General features: G+C 33.4%; 1 protein-coding gene across 2 annotated transcripts in view; it reads left to right on the top strand.

The window, feature by feature from the left end:
- Window positions 1-8,364, top strand: part of LOC143072201 (anaphase-promoting complex subunit 4-like) — an 86,575-nt gene that overhangs the window by 68,625 nt on the left and 9,586 nt on the right. The gene's annotated exons all lie outside the window — the stretch shown is intronic.

The raw sequence follows: 8,364 nt of genomic DNA, 5'->3' as shown, positions 1-8,364 counted from the left end.
TTTAACTGTATAAACGAGTTAAAAGTAGTCGTTGAAAATCGTTAACTTAAGAACAAGATTTAAAACACTTACTAAATGTGCAAATACTGTACGGGGTTCTTGATTTTGTGGCTATCCTGAATGCTGGAGGGAGCATCGATATATATAAAAAAGTCTGTTGTGAACATCTTCTAGAATTTCTAAGCAATTTCGCGAAATCGGCACTCTTGTTTTACATTGACCTACATCAGTTTTTCAGTCGAATTCAGTTTTTGCGTTAGAGTTATACCCAAGACCAATTGCCAAAATAACACCCATGTCATGTTTGAGTACAAATTTACAACCAGTTTAACCAGTTTTGAAAAGAGAAGCGAAAGATACCAAAGGGACTTTCACTCAAAAATAATCTGAAAACTCCATGCGTAAACAAGAAAAATACTAACGGTCAAACAACAGTTACAGTACACAAAACAAAACATAGACAACTAAAGAATAAGCAAGACGAACCTGACCAAAAACTGTGGGTGGTCTTAGGTGCTCCGGAAGAGTATTCATTTATTTAATTCGAATTAGAAGATGCATGTTTAAAATTTGTCTCAAACAGTCTAAACATAAATAGATGCGGCATTGAACATCGACAATTAAGATGCATGCTTACTGAGCTTGATGTTACCTTTATGTATCTGCTTTATTTGTCGGAAACTGATGAAGCATGTATTAGTAAGTATAGCAGTTATCTTTTGAAGTTTAAAAAGAAAAGTAAAGCATACTGTCTTTGTAAGAGTCGTATTATACGCCGCCTGGTTGTGGTGTACACAGATAGCTGTTCTATCATGTGTCATGCCAAATTGTCGCTGCAGAGGTGTGCTGGTATATAGAGTCATGGTACTCTGAACTTGCCATTTCTAGCAATAAAAAGTATGCTTCAATACAACCCGTTTGGCTGTGCAGCATTTATAACTTGTAAATAATTACCCGATGACTTGTGTTGAGAGAGTACAATTCTCTCTGTACACATAAGAACCATTGCTACAATTATTTTTGCCTGTCAAAGAAAACCTGTTGCAAGGCTTAAATTCTGCCCAGTCCAACATACCCTCATTTTGTGATAACAGTAAACGTTTCCCGCACTTCATCTCGGTTCAGCTAATGTAAGGAACCAACCCACTAAACTGGTCTTCTATTCCATCTAAATCTATGCCACGAAGGTAGCGACAAGTGAACACAACAGGAATCCAGTTTACCAACCCATTTGCTGTATTGTTTTATGAGTTATCGTCATGAATATTCATGAAAAATTCTTCGATGCACATTAAGCAAACTGCAATAAATAAATCAATCAATCAATCAAATTATCGTTAAGCTTAGATTGTCTGACGCTAAGCAGAATTGAATAACTATTAAAGATAGATAAAATTTAGTTGTTGATAACCTTAATCAATTTATACATTAGTCATTGAGTTGCAAATACCACTGTAATGATAAGAATTAAATAATACTTATTGCAATTCACCGTACTGATAATAGAAATACAATAATTAGAAAACTCTGCGACAAGTGACCAGATATTGGATTTATTTTTTATCTTTGAATTCATAGTTTGATTTAGACTCTAACTGGAAGTTGTTCCAATAAAACTGCTATTTGTAAAGCCGTTATTGTAGGCATCTTTTCTTCAACTGTTTCTGTTATACATCATTGGCTTTCATATATTCGGCTGTGAGTGTTTCTGGTGAAGGTAAAATCCTGACAAGCGCTTCGGACGCATAAAATTTAGAAATGGAAACCACGCCCCTACCAAACTTGACCGCTGACAACCCACGAGATCCCTCATGTGGTTAATAAGGTAGACTTAGGATAAGCTGTCGGTGTTAGGATTATTATTGTATTTAACCTGTATCAAAGTTACATACAAAAAAAAGGCTTTTATAAATAGTTAAGGTTAAGTTTTTACAAGCCGAGAGGGGCGTCAGTACCGTGAGCTATGCGGGATGTATAAATACGCAGCCACGTCTGATCTGAATGCATGGGGACGTACATCCATATGCTAAAGGCGTTGCATTCTCACGGATGCCATTCGGTTTATCGAGAGAAATAATCGTGAAAGAATATCTAACGGCGGTCAAGTATTGAGAGACGATCGTGAAAGTTCTGGTAACGGATCGTGAAAGACATTTAATCGAGAAGACATATGAAAGGTCAATAAATATTCTAATTTAATTAATTACACAGACAAATTAACGACAAAATAAAACTGTCTGTCAAAATGGTTCAACATTATGATAAGTATGTGAGAATATTAATTTTTAAAAGTACATAGTTATTACAAAACAACAAAAGGCAGATTGCTTCTCGACATTTCAATGACATAAAAAATGTAAACAAACATGATTTTTTCACAAGTTCGACTAGAAAAACTACTTTTATCCGAATAAGGGCATTCTATTTGAATTAATCATAAACATAATCTGAAACTTGGTAAATAAAGAACTATTTACACAAAAAATGATTTTTAGGATCGTGAAAGATCACGTACCGCATTTTTGAAGATCGTGAAAGATCTGATGCTACGAAAACGTTCAAATTATTCTTCAATTATATCATAATTAATATTTGTTATTGGTATTGAGAAAAGCTAGATAGGTCAACATCCTCAATAGGTTTAAGCATTTCAAAGTATTAATATTTTCAGAAAATGAAATGTAAAATAGTTGGATGATTGTAGAATGAAGCTTTTTATTGTCATGTGAAGTACTCACTTATCACGAGTTATAGGATACCCCCACATTTTGTATATTGGTCAAGTCCGTATCGCGGATTCGTTAAGCTTTAGGATAAGTAAAATCACAAAAATACTGAACTCCGAGGAAAATTCAAAAAGGATAACTGTCGGTTGTTATGATTGTAAGGTGTAGATTTTCGACTTCTGCAAGGTTTTAAATAACATCGAACTTATTTTCATGCATCATTCGGCAATGTTTGTTATACCCCCGCTTTAAAAAAGGGGGGTATACTGTTTTACCTCTGTCTGTCAGTCCGTCCGTCAGTCCGTCCATCAATCCGTCCGTCAGTCAGTCCGTCCCATGAAACTTTCGTCACATTTTTCTCAGGAACTACACATCCACCCTTTCTGTAATTTGGTATCAACATTTATATATGTCAGCCATACCGTGTGATGCGTTTTCAGATTCATCACTTGACAACTTCCTGTTTACCGAACACTTGTCTGATTTTACACATGATAGCCAAGTTGAAAATTTTCGTCACATTTTTCTCAGGAACTACAATACAAGGATTTCTGAAATTTGGTTTCAGGATTTATATAAGTCAGCTATACCGTGTGATGCGTTTTCAGATTCATCACTCGACAACTTCCTGTTTACCGAACACTTGCATATTTTTACACTATTAATATTATCCACTTGCGGCGGGGGTATCATCAGTGAGCAGTAGCTCGCAGTTTCACTTGTTTTATGTTGTTTAGCCTTTTAGATATTATATACCTGTATGTTATATGCCAAGGTAACTCGTGTATGATGTACATGTCTGTCTGCATGTTTCATATATGACCATGATGACGTCAATTGTATTTGATATATTGAATGATAGTAAAATGTCTATGTCTGGCTGTCGGTCAGGGTTCATATACTTTTGACCTTATTTCCGAATTAATTGGCCAAGCATAACTTTTACATTTGTTAGTTTCTAAGGCACTGTAAGGATCGGAACACATTTATTTGGTGTACGGGATATTTGTAAAGTTCTGTATGGCATGGTTCATCTAACCTTGAACTCTTTTTATGAACCATTAACAATCTTAAGCGCATTTGACACTTCAAGCTAGGAAAACCCTTGATATTATAGACGTTCAACAAATATACTAGAATATGAAAAGAAGACGAGACATTACAGCATTTGCGATCTGTTATTCTATAGTCTGTAGTATATAGTTAAATCAATCCACATCTGCGTTGTGTAAAAAGAACTTAAAGGGCACTAGCTGTCAAATTCATGGTCACCGATTTGACTCAAATTCTCATATTTGATTTATAACAATGTAAAACATTTATCCAAACTATCAAAAGTCTAAAATAAACGGTTTACAGAGCATGGGGTAGATAATATATAATAGGTTCGTTTCGTGTGTATTTTAGTCCAGACGCCATCTAATTAACTATCGATTTGACCTCAGATGACCATATAAGCGATGTAAACATAAATAAAGATATGAATAGATTAAACCAACACGTGCAATTGGATTTTTATAGGTCTGTTTGATTTTATTTTATAGATTAAAAATAGATGTTTTTTCATTGCTTTTAACAGTATAAGAAGGATTTTATGTGCATCGAATTAGTAATCAAATGATTTACCGTAGTTTCACTTTTATTGTTGACATTCTTTTTCTTTAAATATCCAGTACACGTACAATGCATGCGTTGTCAATCTCTAGCGAGGGGTTAAATTGAAGTTCACATGAATACGAATGTAAAGAGGTCGACTCATTCACTTGCAAGTGAATAACTAATTATCAATGTTTCTTAGCGTAATTTGACAAAATTGAACCTTTTTTGGCTGAAAAAAGCGAATTGCTATTTCACTATTTCACTTTCATTATTGATTGAACAAAAAAAAAAAAATCAAACTTTAGATTTTTTTATATGTATCTCGTAGCTAGTGCCCCTTTAAGAAAGTACTGTTGCACAAAATGTTGGTTATCGTCCAATCTCAAGTTACTCATGAAAGATGCTGTTTTGCTGTAATTTTTTGTTTGATGGATATCATTTTGGTTTAAACGTTGCATATCCATATTATTGGCTAAATAGTCACGGTCGGTCTTTCTGAATTGCACTAGACCGATTCTCAGAGCTGAATCTTTCATACTTACTAGACACGTTTTTAGTTGTTGTTTTTTTTTTTAAACTTTTGAGGTAAAGTGTTGAATAAAAAAAACATAGCTTTAATGTTCATCCTTATCAAATTAGTTACAGGCTTCAACCAGTTGCAGGTTTATCAAATGGTGAAATAAATACTGATTTCTGATTACTAGTATTAAGTCTGGTCACGCCTTATCTTTCACGATAAAAATAATGCGTTGCCTGATCTTTCACGATCAAGTTTGATGGAAATTCAACAAATTCAAGGTTTTCATATACAAGTTAATGCTTATAAGGGAAGAACATACTTTAATTTTACTGTACTATCAGATACACCAAAGATTAAATTTTAAATATATCATGATAAACTGAAATATGACCATTATAGGTAAAAAAAAGCGTGTTATTTGTAATTAATTTCTTAGACATGCATTGCGCCTTTTGTGTTTTTTCATAAAGTACTGCATATTTTCTTTATCTTATTTCACAGTTATGTTGAGGAAGTTAAACCATTTTGACAGACATATTTTTTTGTTCGGATTTGTTCCACGTTTTGAAAATTAAACGATTTTTTCAAAGATTCTGAACTAGAATTTACATTAAATGTCTTTCACGATCCGTTACCAGAACTTTCACGATCGTCTCTCAATACTTGACCGCCGTTAGATATTCTTTCACGATTATTTCTCTCGATAAACCGAATGACACCCGTGATTCTACATGCATATGCGTACAGAGTATTGATATTGCCGTGCCAAGAGGTATAAAGAAGTATTATTTTACGTTAGTATATGTTTTGTGAAGTTTGAGCAGAAGATGAAGACTCGAACAATTCTATGAGCTCAGAAAACAAGTATAATCACAAACATGTTTATTTTAGATAAGTGTGCTGTTAAGTTTTGTCACAGAGTCCTTTTATAGATTTTATTTTTATATTAGTACGTGTATTAAAGGTCTCAATGAGAGAGAAAAACAACGTATGACAACACTACCAGTTATACATATGATAATAGACATAAATCTACTCTTTAATTCAACTTTTAGATTCCGTATAACTTTAGGTTTAATATTAGTATTCACAACTTTAGTGTAACCATGTAACACTACTTACTAAAACATATTTCAAATTGTACAACATAAGAAAAGACAATGGCATTATCGATGCATCTGTCGGAATTAGTCATTAAAATGTCCTAGTTTAGATGTTAGTTGAGGAACATCTGTCGATGTCAACTATCGTTTCATTGGATATTACATGAATATTATGGAGACATGGTTATGCAACGGTAATAAATAACTATAATCATATCTTTAAGTGATTTTTTTCTCTTCCTTTACAAGTGTTAAGTACTAGATTTTTTATGCTTGGACAGGTTTTCAATAGGTTATCTTTTCAAAAGAGTTTATTCATTTTCTCAATTCGGAAAATGTGCGAGGCAATAGACGATACAAATCTGGAGTGATATCGACCTTAGTGAAGTACAGGATAAAGGCGCTTAGGTGAACGAGAATAAAAGGAGATATTTTCGGTATACTTCAATTAGGCAGAAATGTGTTTCTGTGAAGAGACGGTTTGAAGGCCGTTCGGTGACTTATAACTGTTATGTCTACGTCATTTTTGTCACTTGTGGAGAGTTGTTTTTATTTGCATCATACCACATCTTACAAGTCCAAGTTAGGAACTGTGACAAGATTTCAGATTCCTTTTCTCAAATTTTTCTATTCCAGAGCTTATTAACCTCAGCCTATTACCTTTACGGGTCTCTATGTCAAACATGATAGTTTTAAAGGAACTTATATATAATGAGGGAGAAGTTTTAATTTAAAAAAATAATTGAAAAAGATTGTGGAAAAGAATGACTGAAACCAACACTTAATCAAATTCAAAAGTCTGCATTGCTCTTGGGCTTCTTTTCGACTTGTTTGGAACCTGATTACTTTTTCGAAGACTAAACATTTGTTACCGTACAGTCTGAATTCATGTCTGCTTTGACAACCCGCTGATGTTGTGTGGTTTTAACACATCCTATATCATACCATTGCTTTCATAGCAACAGCTTATTGAAAATAGACTGTAAGATTTGAAGCTACATATTCATAGTATCTCCTGAAGCAAAATATTGGTCGGGAAAACTTGGAATTTTAACCTAAACATTCCTTATTTGAGAACAATGTCATATAATAAAAGAAGATGTGGTATAATTGCCAATGAGAAAATTCTTCACAAGAGACCAAAATGACACAGAGTTTAACAACTATAGGTCACCGTACTGACTTCAACAATGAGCAAAGCCCATACCAATAGTCAGCTATAAAAGGCCTCGAAATGACGATGTAAAAAAAATCAAACGAGAAAGCTAACGGCCTTATTTATATAAAAAAAATTAACGAAAACAAATATGTAAAACATAAACAAACGACAACCACTGAATTACAGGCTCCTGACTTCTTGTTGACTGTTACTTATTAACATATTCAAAATCCTGCTAAACGTTTCAGTCTCCCTCAAATGTTCACCTACATATATGCCTGTCATTTTTCGCCACTGGAGGTAAACATCAATCTATATATCTAATTAAAAAAATCAAAAATATAACACAAACACAACTTTATATTGTCAAATTCACGAATAATTCGCTAAGAATAAGCAGACCAGCGTACCCGAAAACGATGTAGAAATTGGGTATACTTTGGCAAATTATAATTTTGTTTTTATATTTTCTTTCCTATGTACAAAACATAGGGAACTAGAAGGCTACTATTTGGAAGTTCATTTGTAACATAACGGATAACTATAAATCTATTTTTTCTTAGATTCTCAAAAAAAACATCACGTATGATTGAATACAACACATTTTCAATAAGTCATTTAGACATATTGTCGGTTTTTTTTTAATTCATTTGTTTAATATGAATCCAAAATCAATGACAATGTTCCCATCTTAAGACAGACAAATTCAGGTGTAGTGGTGCTAAACTAGTTTCTTACAAGTATCGATTCTGTCTCTTTTGTGACTGACCTGTTGGATTGAGGAGTGTATAAATACGCAGCCACGTCCGATCATGATGATGTGGTTTAATCCAATGCCTGGTGCTGGGCTAGTGACTTGCTAAAAAAATCCTTGCAGCAAACTATACGAGGGGACAGGTGGTGGCCCTTTGCAAGACCAAGTTTCTGCCCCTTTCCAACATTTTTTTTTCAGTAGCAGAATATACATTGATATTTAATACCCAATATAAGAACTTCGTATGGGTTGCTTATCGGACGATTATATTGTTTAGTGAATATGCAGAATATGCAGAATAGTTTGTTTACAAAATCATTGTTTCACGAAAATCCTTTGTTCCTGTAGGACCTTACCCAACTGTCCCAGTGTTGTTGTTTTTTCCCCTTTTTTTGCCATTATGTTCTACATTGTACATGTAAATAAATAAAATACGTTACCGTAACACTTTATTGTCAATATTTTTATTGTATAGTATTAACTAAGTATATATTTTGCACACT

Source organism: Mytilus galloprovincialis, chromosome 4 (assembly GCF_965363235.1).
Source record: "Mytilus galloprovincialis chromosome 4, xbMytGall1.hap1.1, whole genome shotgun sequence".
NCBI classification, from domain to species: domain Eukaryota; kingdom Metazoa; phylum Mollusca; class Bivalvia; order Mytilida; family Mytilidae; genus Mytilus; species Mytilus galloprovincialis.
Note: the sequence above shows the minus strand (reverse complement) of the source record. Positions and strands in the feature narration are given on the sequence as shown.